Raw genomic sequence first — 13,281 nt, 5'->3', positions numbered from 1 at the left:
CGAGAGTCATTGCCTCCCTTCTAGGCTGCTCAATGGGCGGCTCAAGAACAGTCATGGGAGTTTTGCCATTGACTTCCATGGAACCAGGATTCCCCCCTACTGCCCCTTCTTATTGGTGATCTAGCCCTGCATAAAGATCTTTTGTCTCATAGAAATACCTGGAAGATAGCTGTCAAATTAAATTAGACATTTGTATACCCCGTCCCCCCATTCGTCAAAACTTACAAATAAGTAAAATCACCTTGAAAAGGTTATTTGAGTGGGTGGTGGTTGTTTCATGCTGACACTGTGCTTAAAGAGAGAGTCCCTTCCCAAGGAACTTCGTCTCTGAGCCTTGTCCAGTAAACAGTGATTACTAGGCATTAAGTCTTGTGTGAGTAGTATTTTTGAAGTCAAAGCTTTACACCCAGAAATGTGTGTAGGATCAGGCCCTACGTCAGTTGCTGATAAAACCCTAAAACACCAGATCAAACAGATGGTGCTAGTAATTTAAAATATTTTCTTTTTAATGGGTGTTGGTAGAATTTTACTGATATGGGCAAATATTTGTCTTTACAGAAAAAATGAATTTTTACAAAGGCATTGAATGAAGAGAAGGTGGGCACCTAACAGTGGGAAAGGGAAGGAGTTCCAGATGCAATGTTGATATAATAGCAACAAACATTTTTTGCCTGTTTTTTATCTTTTTTTCTTTTTGATTTCGCTAATTTGTTATTAATTTTCTATAACACCCTCTCAATCTGATACTTACTGATTCTAGCCGAATACCAAAATTGTTACACATTGTAGCTTTGATGAAATATGCTCTGCATGCAAAGCAATCTCTTTTAGAACATTATCCTCTTGTTGATAGTTGTTTTTTTTTTAAATCTGCTTTTGAAATTTAAAGGGCAAAGATCCAATGGCAGATTTATGGCCTACCAATATTTCATTTTAAGAGATTTTTTTTTTAATTGCAAAACTGTAAATAAAAAAAAAGCCAAAAAAAAAAGCCATTCCGGTTTAGAAGCACGTATTTGTTGGGAAGGTAGGGGGAGGGGGAAGAAAGGAACAAATGACGAAGGAGCAGGGGAGCCCTAAATCCCTGCAACAGATCCTGTGCAAATAGATATTTTAGAAGTGTCCATTGAGTAGCTGTGTGCTTTAGCCGTGTTGAGTTGTATGTTTGAAGGAAAACGGAGAAAAGGGAAAGTTCGCTCTGGATGTTGGGCATTCAGAAAAGACTAACAAATTAGGGCCTTAGGTAATGTCCTAGACCTTTCATCAAGATCATATTTCATTGTTGGTGAGAGCTTAGATTTGTTTGTCATCAGTACAAAACCTCTGCTTTAATTTAAAGAGGTGTAATTACTAAATTGAAACCAATCCACAAGCAGCCTAATACCCTGGTCATCCCTATGCTGATTAAGACCTATTTTTACAAAGACAAAATCTTCACTTAAAAAAAAAATCTTTGACACAATAAATGTGTACAATGTAATGCGTGAAATACATGAGGTAGGAACACAAGCTGTGCTTAAGTCTAGCAAAGTGAGTTCATCAGCATTTCATATAGCAACTGTAAACTTGTCTGAAAATACAGCTTTTAATGTTTTAATCTTTTGTCTGTAAAAGGAATATAGTAGCTTTAACAGACTGTTGGCACCTGGAGAGCTCCTGTGTTGAATTCACTAGGAGTTCCTACAGTTGCTTGTGAGGTAATTTGTATTTTCCTTCAGGTATGGCTAATGATGCCTAATGTATTTTTTTAACTAAGGGTAGCTGACATTGTCTCCGTCCTGGACCTGCCTAGTGCTGATGTTTGAGAACAAAACAAAATTGGTAATTTTCTGGCAGTGCTCTGTCTTAGATATTTTTCTGTCTACTTCATGCTTCTTAAAACAGTGTAACCAATTTGATTGGATTTTAATTTTTTTGAAAGATTATAACCTTCTTTATAAGGCAGGGGAAGTTGCATTGTCATTGCAGTTCGCAAGTAGCAATAGGAGCTTATCCTGAGGATATTATAAAAGGGTAAGATAAAGATAGACTAAACTGAGAAAGAAGAGAACAATTTGGCATGGCAAAACATTTGCCTAAGGGGAACAAAAAACTGCACTAATTGCTCTGGAGGAATTTTAATTTGAACACATTGCTAGTAAGTATACAGTATGGATGACTGTCACTGATACAGTGCATTTATGTACTTTGACCCTGTAAGATGCTGAGTAACCTCAGCTCTCATTGAAGCCCAGGTGCTTAGCACCTTGCAGAATTGGGCTCAGTGTTCCCCTTATTCTGTTGCTAATCTCAGATTTTAATTTTTTAAAAAATATTTATTGATTCAACTGGAACTTATATATCACAGATAAGGTGATAGTCCTTCAAGTGGCTCTGCATATTCCCACTTACGTGTACTGCATTTCCTTGTGGTAGAACCTCCTTCTAGCCGTGTTAGCTAGAGCGCTCTTGTGCCTCCCACCCCTGCCCTCAGTATCACTGACGTTCTGAGGACAAGGCTGTATAGGGGCAGAATTCCTCCCAATTGTGTGCCTGGACAGATGTGAACCTCTTTGGTCTCTTCAGAGCTAGTGCTTTTCTCTTCTTAGATAGTTGGTATTAGTTTTGTTAGTCTAGCTAGTGTTTTTCCCAGTTCCAGGTTATGGCAGAATCGAAGAAGCAGAAGCTGGGATTCAAGAGGTGTGCTTCCTACCTGGAAACCAGTGACCACAAGTGGTGCCTCAAGTGCCTGGGAGAAAGACACTCACCTTCTGGATGTTCAGTTTGTTGTTGGACCTTCACTTCCAGAGCCCACAAGGACAGGGAGACTTGTTTGTAATTCCTCCTTCTCAGGGAAGCTCTCAAGCTAGACTCTCTGGATCTGATCAGTCCTCCGATCCATGGTCTAAGAGGTCATCCCAGTACTTGGGGCTTCCATGGGCTCCCAGCAACTGAAGGGCGTCAAGAGGTTGCAAACCCTGTCAGAGCTGGATCAGATTCCTGCAGCTCCCTCAGTCAAGCTCCCAAGGCAATGCATGTCTGAACTGGGGGCCATGTGGTCACACCTGACTGCCTTGGTTCCAGGAGAGAGGTTGAGAGATTGTTTAGCCACTCACCAGTGCTGTACCTCATGCCTCGCAGATACCTGATGCTGATGGAACTTCTGTGGCTGCAGGACCAGGAGGGGTTGAGACTTCCACTTCCAGATCCAGGAAGATGGAATTGATTGGTGTGTCGGAATTGGGGCCATTAGTACCTTTGGTTCCGTCTCTCCCAGTGCTGAAGAAAAAGAGGCATAAGTGGTCACCGTTAGCAGTGCTTGTTCCCGTGCATCAGAGCTTTTGCATCGCTACAGTTCTGAAGCAAAGATCTGTTCAGTAGCTCAGGGGATAGATTTTCTACAACATCAGATCCAGTGTTGTCTGCTTCTTTGAATCTGTTTTTGGTCTCTGGGTCATATAGTTCCAGCTATATCCTTGGTTCCGGAGAGCTCTGTCACCTTGGGCAGCCCAAGTTTACTTTCTGGCTCCAGTGCATTAGTTGGTTCTGAGGGTGAAACATGGTTTCCAAAAGAAAGCATACTTCCATGGTTCCAAGATCACCTTCCTCGATTCCCGTTAGGAAGAAGAGGTCAGAAGGTACTGCTGGTTCTTCTCTGGACCACCATATGCTTTCTCTACGTAGGACTCCTACAGGTTCTCTACAAAAACCTGGATCTCCATACTTTACTCTGGATCTGCTATTATCCCCAGTGCATCCTGACTCCAATCCAGACCTGGATCTTTGCCAAGAGGAAAACAGAGGAAGAATGCAGAGACCTGTGACTTGATACATACCTCTATGGTCCTCCTCCTTCAGACATGTTCCCAAACCCTTGTTGCTGGGGAAACTGGCAGGCCTGGAGCCTTGTTGGGGGTTATCTTGGGAATTTTTCAATTACTCTCCATGTGGATGGAGAGGTAATATTTATTCCGCAGAGAATCTGGCAGTCCAGAGATCCTCTGATCCGGCTCCTCTGGATCAGTCAGCATTATAGTTGGGACAATTCCAGAAATACAGTCTAAGGAGGAAGGTGAGTAGGCAGCTCCTTCTTTGAGCAGTAGCAGTTGGAAATGGATTATGAACCTGATTTATCACCAGATGAACATGTGGGGGTGACTTCAGCATCCTCTCCTTCCATGGATGGCACACAGTTCCACGAATTGGTGGATTGTATGGTGTCCACTATAAATCTTTCTGTAGTGCTTGCCCATTTTGGATGGTTAGCTACAGCTAGCTAAATCTGTGTGGACCATGACTGTGTCTTGTTACCCTGTTTCCAAAAAAGTTGACAAGTTGTATCAGATACTTTCTGAGGGGTTTCCTACTTCCAAACCCACCCTATCCCTAATTCACTGGTGGTGGCTACTGCCAGTAACAGGGCAAGATCTGGACAACCACACTGCACCTCAGCTGATGAGGAGAAAAGGAATGATTCATTGCGGGAGGGGTGGGGGGAAGATGTTCTCTTCATTGTCCCTGGGTATTAGGGTAGCAAATTATCAGGTGGTCATGGCCTGCAATCAGTTCCATTTGTGGGAGCACATGACATTGTTTTTACAAGAATTACCTGACAGCAGAAGGTGGTTGGAAAATGCTATTGTAATAGAGCGCCACAGTGTAGCCAGGTACTCCCTCGGGGCTCCTTTTGATGCTTTGGATTCTGCTGCCAGAGCATTGGCATCTGCTGTGACCATTAGGAGGCATACATGGCTTTGTTCATCCTCTCCAGGTCTACACACTAGGAGTATGTCTACACTACATCAAAGACCTGCGACTGGCCAGGGACAGCTGACATGGGCTTGGGCTGCGAGGCTATAAAATTGCAGTGTAGACATTTGGGCTTGTGCTGAAGCCTTGGCTCTGAGACCTCATGAGGGGAGAGGGTCCCGGAGCCTGGGGTCCAGCCGAAGCCCAAACATCTGCATTGCAGTTTTATAGCTACACAGTCCAAGTCCCACGAGCCTGACTCAGCTAACCTGGGCCAGTCGTGGCTGTGTTGCAGGTCTTTGATCCCCGTGTAGACTTACCCCCCTGTAGACTTACCCCAAGAGTAAGCTGAAGGAACTCCCCTTTGAAGGGGAGGATCTTTTCAGTGAAAAGATGGATGAACTACTGGAAAAACTAAAGGACACAAGTTCAATGGCCTATTGGAGGTGGCCTCCTATGCCTTCTTTCCAATGCCAGCAACAGTTCCACCCCCAACCTTCATCATCATATTTTTGACAATATAAGGAGCCTTCTAGAGTCGATATAGAAAGAAGCCTTTCAAACCCAGGTCTAGATCTAAACAACCTGCTTCTTTGACCGCATCTATGACCCAGAACAGTAAAACAAAACAATCAAGGTCAAGAACCATTCAACCAGGACTAATCTACCCCCTCTTTTTTTTGTTTTGTTTTGAGACAGGCTTGCTCATTTTATCAGTGCATGGAGGCAAATTACTTTAGACCAATGGATGCTATAGATTGTAGAAAGAAGCTGTGCAATACAATTTGAAAAATTGCCTCTCCCAGTTCCCTCTCAAGAGACTACTCTTCTTGCAGATGCTTTCCTGCTGCACTGGGGAAAGGGTTTGATGTATGCCTTTGCTCCTTTCCCACTGATTGAGATGGTAGTGAGAAAGATGCATCAGGACAGGGCAAGGATGATTCACATTGCCCCAACTTGGCCACATCAGCAGTGGTTTACTGATCCCCTGCAACTGTCCAGCAGAATCTTTGTGTCTTTCTCTGTCTCCAGACCTTTTGTCTCAGCAGGAGGACCAGAACCTACTGTCTCTTCACCTGACAGCATGGCGATCGGACTTTGACTCTCTTGAGTCATGTTCTTTGTCTGTGCAGGATATACCAATTAACTATAGAAAACAGTCCACCAGAAGCTGTTAGCACTTAAAGTGGACCAGATTTCAGGCATGGATGAAGGGAAAACCTGACTTTCCCAGTATCTGCTTCCATTCCTGGTGTGCTGATGAAACCATCCTTTCAACCCTTGGCTGAGTGTTCTCTCTATCATTTATCTCAGAATGGTTTTCATTAGTGCCATCATGTCATTCAGGAGAGTGAGTGAATTGAATGCCCTCATAGCTGATCCTCCTTTCACTTCTTTTCGTAAGAAAAAGGTAGTTCTCAGACCTGATCCCAGGTTCTTACCTAAGGGGGTTCTTTCACATCAACCAGACAATTAATTTGTTGATATTTCTTGGGGGGGAAAGCTGACATTGCTAGACAAAGTTTCTACTGCAAGGCACCGCAAGGCAGCACCGTACCCATAAGTGTAAATGTGCAGAACCGTCTCGAACAACTGCAGTTACAAGTAAGTAACCTTTATTTTTCTTTCAAGAAATATAGGAACTAGCAAATGGATGGTCACAGATTACAGTAAGTGATGTCATAGGATGCTAATGAATAATCAGACTAGAAATAAGGCACATTTTAAAGTGGGGTAATTAGCTGTTTAAATAATTTACTTAGGGATATGGTGGATTCTGAGTCACTTGAAGTCTTCAAATCAAGACTGTATGTCTTTGTAAAAGATATTCTCTAGCACAGCCAAAAGCTGTGGTCTTGATGTAAGAATCACCTGGTCTGAATAAGTCTATGACTAGGTCAGACTACACGATCACAGTATTCTCTGCTAGCCTTAAAGTCTATTAATCTGTGAATGAATAAATCATTTTGAAAACTCTCTTCTCTTTTCTTTGTGTCAGCCTCATGAATGTGTTTGTTACTCATATAATGTGTGATGGCCTCTCTCTAATAAATCCTCTTTTCCTGATTGTTGGGTACTTGCATTAACATACTGCAAGCAATGAAATCCTTGGCAAAGCCTCAGGGTACACTTAATGGGAACCAGGGATAGTTCATTCTTTGCAGAGGGCTCATGATTTTGGAACCTGTTTCCAGCTGAGATAAAGTTTTGCCACCTTCAAGGCACATTGCAAGATTTGCCTTTTCATGCAGATGTTTTTCTAATGGATGGGCAAGGTTCCTCCAAATCCAGAGTAAAAAGTGTGGAGGAAAAGGCTAGACTGGAGAGCTTTGCTCAATCTGGAGGGCATGGAATATGTATTTAAAGGCACCCAAATGCTATGGGTGGACACTGTTAGAAATGAGTATGATAAGAAAGTAGCTGGCTTTACAGTGCTACCAGGATTCTAGATAAGAGAGCCGCAATAGGAGCGTAGTAATACCATACTTCTATTATGCTTCTCCTAGGTCTGCCTCTGTAGTACTGCTACAAGGTGAGCCAAGGCTTGGATTTAGTTTATGTATTGTATTTGGGAGGTCTCCGTTATATGGCAAGCTGTGCTTTAGTTCCCTTTTTGGTCTTCTTGAGTGTACTCTTCAAATGACAGGACTGGCATCCTGTAGTACCTTCCCCTCTGGATGGATCCTTTTGGATCCACTCTTAGACTGGATCATTGGGCTGCAGCTTGCCTATTTCCCAACCATATTAACCCAACAGGCCCAACTGAGTTTGGCACTGTAAACCCTTTGCCTCTAAGGGACCTGTGACAGACAGTAACTGAGTAAAGTGACTCAAAAACCTCTTCGTTAAAACAAAGCATTATTTATTCCTTCACCCAAATGTACATAACATGCAAAGCAAAAGGACTAAAACAATAAAATTCTCTCTCTCTTCTCTCCCCCCCCCCCCCCCGCCCCAACTACAGCTTAATCTTTGCTTGCAATCATTTGTAAGTACCCTCAGCAAAGCTAATATCCATCTCTGGGTTGGAGAAGCAGACTGTCCTTCTCACAGTATACTCTCTCTGTCTCTGTGTTTCTTCTTGTATGCCTATCAGCTCTCACCAGCACTCTCTGGGCAGCCCTCCCTCCTTCCCAAAGCCAGCATCTTTTAACATTTAGGATCCCATTTGATCCCAGGGTTTCAGCTTTGTGAAGAGTAAACCATACCAGCCTCATGGGAGCCTAATTAATAGTTCTCCTCCATTGTTCCCTTAAGGAGTCTTAACTTTGCCATTGTTTCGGTTCCTGTTGGTCTGCCCCTAAACACAGCCTCCTCTGATTTAACTCTATGCATTCAAGCAGGATAATATCACACAGGTAACTTCCTCATTCTCCACAGAAGGGGTTTTATTTATCTCCACACCTAGAAGAAAGCAGAGTTGGTGGGGGGTGTTCTAAGACTCTCAGCAGGTGGAGAATGATGCCAGGAGCCAGCACACTTGGGTGGATACATATATGTTATAACATGATACCAGCTGTGAGAGCAAGCATCAGCATAGTACCTAATGACCATGAAAAAAATTCTACTCACATGGACTTACTTTATTTAGTCTGTTACTGTAAATAGGGTTTTTTTTTAAATGTCTTGCTATAGTGCTGACCTTGATATTTTTCACAGTGCATTTAAATGGATTTAACTCCTTAATGTGTGGTATGATGTATTTATTTTTATTGTATTTATTAGCTGTATTACTTTTCTATGTTTATGATTTGGGGTGGCATTGGTCAAATAAGAATCTGAAACCTCACAATCTGAGTTGCATAGTTGTGAACGTGGTGTTGTCTTCTGTGGCTGAGAAAAGAAATGGAAAAACTTATTTTGAAAGACTAGTTTATATGTAGCACTCTTCTGTCAAATGGTGGTCTACATAGGAATTGAGATTTTTCAAAGGTGTATCTCCGAGCACTGGGATCCCTGAGTTTAAGTCTCATTGTATTGATCTATAGTTTCCTTTACTTAAACAATTCATTACAAGTTTGAAACTGAAATCCGTTTCCATATCAAAAGTTTAATTTTTTTGTCCGTCTTTCAGCTAGCACTTTTAAAGTTGCCCGTGAGATCTAGGCTGCTGGTGGTATATTTTTAAATATATTTTTATATGATGCTGGTGCAGAATAATTTGTTTTACAGAGTTAATAGTACATGGACTTTATGAACAGAAAAGAGGAGGCAAATGGTAGGCTAAATCTTGAGCATAGTAGCCCCATCAGTATTTTTTATAGTATATTTTGGTAAAAATTAAATATGCTGCTTTTGAACATTTTGGAGCAAGTCTGAGAAAAATATCTTGGAGGCCCCTCAAACATAATCGTCCTTCAGCTACTGTGATCACACCACTATGCATAGAGCTAGCCATAGGATTTTGAAGAGGATCAGCACAATTATTCTTTGCATTCTGCTCCCCAATAATTTAACTGATTTGTTTTTATACAAAAGGGGAAATGCTTGTGCTGCCACCAGCAACCTCTACTGCTACAAGAAAAGAGGAGCCCAGCTGCACCAGAGGTCTGGAAATAGCTGCCAATAGTGTAAAAAAAATTCCAAGAGACAGTTCTCCAAATATGCTACAAGGTGGGGACTGCATGTCTGAGAACCACTAGTTCCCCGTCAGTTCAAGAGTTTTATTTGAATTCTAGTGAATTTATTTTTTTCTCTTTTTTCCTCCAATTATTAAATTTTTGACTCTTGAGTTGCCAGTAATATAAGTGCTCAAAATAAACCTTAGAGATATAGGATATCTACTAGAGAAGTATAATAAAATAAAGGAGTACAAATATGTTAAATTCACTATCTTAATTGTTATATGACTTCTTTCTGCCATTTCTTTGTCCTCTCATTTTCTCCTCCTATTATCTCACTTGTTCTGTTCATTATTACCTCTCTTTCTCTACTTATTTCTATTATTTATTGATTTCTTCCTTTAATCTTCTTTCTTTTGTAAAACTGTAACTTCTTATCACTGGCCACTCTTCCTGTCACTTTCTTTCTGCTCCTCACCTACTTCTTGAAACCATAATTAAGAAAGAGGGAGAGTTGCAGGATGTCCATGAAAAAGGAGGAAATTGGATAGGGTAAGTGTGTCATTTACCTCTGAACATTTTTCTCTTTTTGCTCGTTATAGTCCGATTGCATTTTTTCCTTCATTTTATTTGTGTTTCTCATTTGCCAGTATTTTTGGTTTGTTGTCTGTTTTTATTAAAGATTTTTTTTTATTTTGTGCCAATCCTGTTCTCAGAAAACCAACCAATATAAAAGGTTTTGAAATTACATCAAAACTTGGTGAAGTACATTGGCTGCTGGTGTTACACCACTGTTCTCTTTCCCATCCATTTCCACTTGCAAATTGTGACGTTTTTACTAATGGAGCCAAAAGTCTAGATAAGTGAACCAGGGAATCATGGGAAAATGCAAAATGAGATGATTTTAAGAGAGGGTGCTCACATAAAGGTGGGAAATACATATAAAGGTGTGTGGCCCCAGCAGGAGCTCCTCACTCATTCAGCATACACCCCTCTGGAAACTATCTGAAATAGTTAGACTTGGCAGAATTCTAGCTTTACTTTTTTATAATTTTGATTGATAGCAATTGGTTTATTTTTAAGCATTTTTTCCTATTTTTAGGGATTTAAATTTTCACAGTTGCAGGAATTTATGGTGGGGAGGTCAGACAATTATTGGTATAGACATTTAGAGTAAGACAGCTAAAAGTTTATAACTATTGATCCACAAATTGTAAACACATTTCAAAATATTCAAAGTAATTATCCTTAAATCAACCTTTAGTTAAGTTCTCAAGGAGCATTTTCTTACTTTCCCTATATGTTAATTTCAGTTATTATCGATGGAAATATTCTTCTTTGAGCAATGGTCCCTATATGTATTTCAAATGCGGGTGCACGTGTGCGCCATGTGCCAGAGTTGGAAGATTTCTGTAGCAATGTCTATTGACCTGCATATGCATCTTACGTTGCCTCATGTGGGTTATAAGGTATATATGGTTATATAATGTTAAAAGAGGACCTGCAGGGCTACACACCCTCAGATCCTCTTACCACCGTGTGGTCGGAGTTGGAATCTTCTCTCCCTGTGCTCATAGCCTCTATGAGAACAATCATCCCTTTTATATAGTTAGTTCAGTTGTTTCTCTTAGTTGTGTACGTAGCTTGTAGTTAGTGAGCCCTAGTCTGCGCTACGAGTTTAGGTCCAATTTAGCAGCGTTAGATCGATTTAACCCTGCACCCGTCCACACAACGAAGCCATTTTTGTCGACTTAATGGGCTCTTAAAATCGATTTCTGTACTCCTCCCCGACGAGGGGATTAGCACTGAAATCGACATCTCTGGATCGAATTTGGGATAGCATGGATGCAATTTGACGGTATTGGCCTCTGGGAGCTATCCTACAGTGCTCCATTGTGACCACTCTGGACAGCACTCTCAACTCGGATGCACTGGCCAGGTAGACAGGAAAAGCCCAGCGAACTTTTGAATTTCATTTCCTGTTTGGCCAGCGTGGCAAGCTGATCAGCACAGGTGACCGTGCAAATCTCATCAGCAGAGGTGACCATGCAGTCCCAGAATCACAAAAGAGCTCCAGCAAGGACCAAACGGGAGGTACTGGATCTGATCCCTGTATGGGGAGACAAATCCGTGCTATCAGAACTCTGTTCCAAAGACGAAATGCCAAAATATTTGAAAAAATCTCCAAGGGCATGAAGGACAGAGGATATCACAGGGATCCACAGCAGTGCCATGTGAAACTTAAGAAGCTCAGGCAAGCATACCAAATAACCCAAGAGGCAAACGCCCGCTCAGGGTCAGAGCCCCAGACAAGCCGCTTCTATGATGAGCTGCATGCAGTTCTAGGGGGTGCCCCTACAACTACCCCACACCTGTACGTGGACTCCTGCAAGGGAGTCTCACGCATCAGGGATGAGGATTTTGGGGATGAGGAATATGATAGCGCACACCAGGCAAGCGGAGAAACCATTCTCCCCGACAGCCAGGAACTGTTTATCACCCTGGAGACAGCACCTTCCCAACCCAGGATCCCGGACCTTGAAGGTAGAGAAGTCACCTCTGGTGAGTGTACCTTTGTAAATATAATACACAGTTTAAAAGCAAGCATGTTTAATGATTAATTTGCCCTGAAGACTTGGGATGCATTTGCGGCCAGTAGAGCTACTGGAAAAGTCTGTTAACGTGTCTGGGGATGGAGCGGAAATCCTCCAGGGACATCTCAATGAAACTCTCCTGGAGGTACTCCCAAGGCCTTTGCAAAAGGTTTCTGGAGATGGCAGCCTTATTGCGTCCTCCATGGTAGGACACTTTATCATGCCAGGCCAGTAGCACATAGTCTGGAATCATTGCATAAGAAAGAATGGTAGTGTACGGTCCCGGTGTTTGATGGCATTCAAGCAATATCAGTTCTTTATCTCTCTGTGTTATACTCAGGAGAGTAATATCATTCATGGTCACCTGGTTGAAATAGGGGAATTTTATTAAGGGGACATTCAGAGGTGGTCGTTCCTGCTGGGCTGTTTGCCTGTGGCTGAAAAGAAATCATCCCCGCTGTTAGCCACACGGGTGGGAGGAGGGGTGAAGCGATTATCCCAGAGAATTGGGTGTGGGGGGTTAGTTGGGCTTGTGCTGCATGTTAACCCAAAAATATCAGCCCCTCCTTTTAAATGGCCAGTGTGTCTTTTTCAATTTTACTCTCCTTTTTTTTTCCCTCCAGCAGCTGCAAATGTTTCAACGCTGCCACTCGCATCTCCATTCCAGAGGCTAGCGCAGATAAGAAGGCAAAAAAACTGCACTTGAGGTGAAATGTTCTCTGAGCTCATGCAGTCCACCCAAACACTGGGTGGGGTTTTTTTTAAAAAAGATCAAGATAAGAGTTGTCTCTGTGTGCTTGCATAATCAGCTCCAAGTCTTGCATTTCTGTTTATCATTGGACAGGACTGAGACCTGTATCTTCATAAATCAAAGTATGTTGTAGGTACTGCCAGACTGCCTGATGTACCTTCCTGCTCACTTTGCCATTTCTCTTCCCTATGCATGTTAAGAGCAGTAATTACTTTTATTCCCATAAGAGGTGTCTGGAATATTTTAAGATCATATGGGATCATGACAAGATCCCAATTCATGCATCCAGATAAAACTGTCTGGCATACAGGTTGTCAAGATTTTCTTCCACTTTCCATCACTGATAGATCTGATCCCATTCCTTCTGCAGAGCTGAAAATTTTCTGTGCCTGTTTAGTTAATATGCTCCCAGCACTGTGCTTGTAATAGATGGACTTTATCTCACTATTGAGGGAGTGTGGTCAGAACAATGTAATGGCAGTGAGGAATTCAGAATTCCTGGTTTTGCCACTGACTTATTGTGAAATGTTAGGCAAGTCTCTTTACTTCTCTGTATCTCAATTTTCCCCTTATGTAAAATGAAGATAATACTTCCTGGACAGGAGTGCGGAGGCTTAAGTAATATTTGTAAGATGCTTTGAGATCT

At 42.0% G+C, this 13,281-nt stretch overlaps 1 long non-coding RNA gene across 2 annotated transcripts in view; it reads left to right on the top strand.

The window, feature by feature from the left end:
* LOC144929531 (uncharacterized) overlaps positions 1-13,281 on the top strand; it is a 365,984-nt gene that overhangs the window by 23,466 nt on the left and 329,237 nt on the right. The window lies entirely within an intron of this gene.

This window comes from Lepidochelys kempii, chromosome 1, assembly GCF_965140285.1.
Source record: "Lepidochelys kempii isolate rLepKem1 chromosome 1, rLepKem1.hap1, whole genome shotgun sequence".
Classification (NCBI taxonomy): Eukaryota; Metazoa; Chordata; order Testudines; family Cheloniidae; genus Lepidochelys; species Lepidochelys kempii.
The sequence above is the reverse complement of the archived record's forward strand: the minus strand, read 5'-3'. Positions and strand labels throughout refer to the sequence as shown.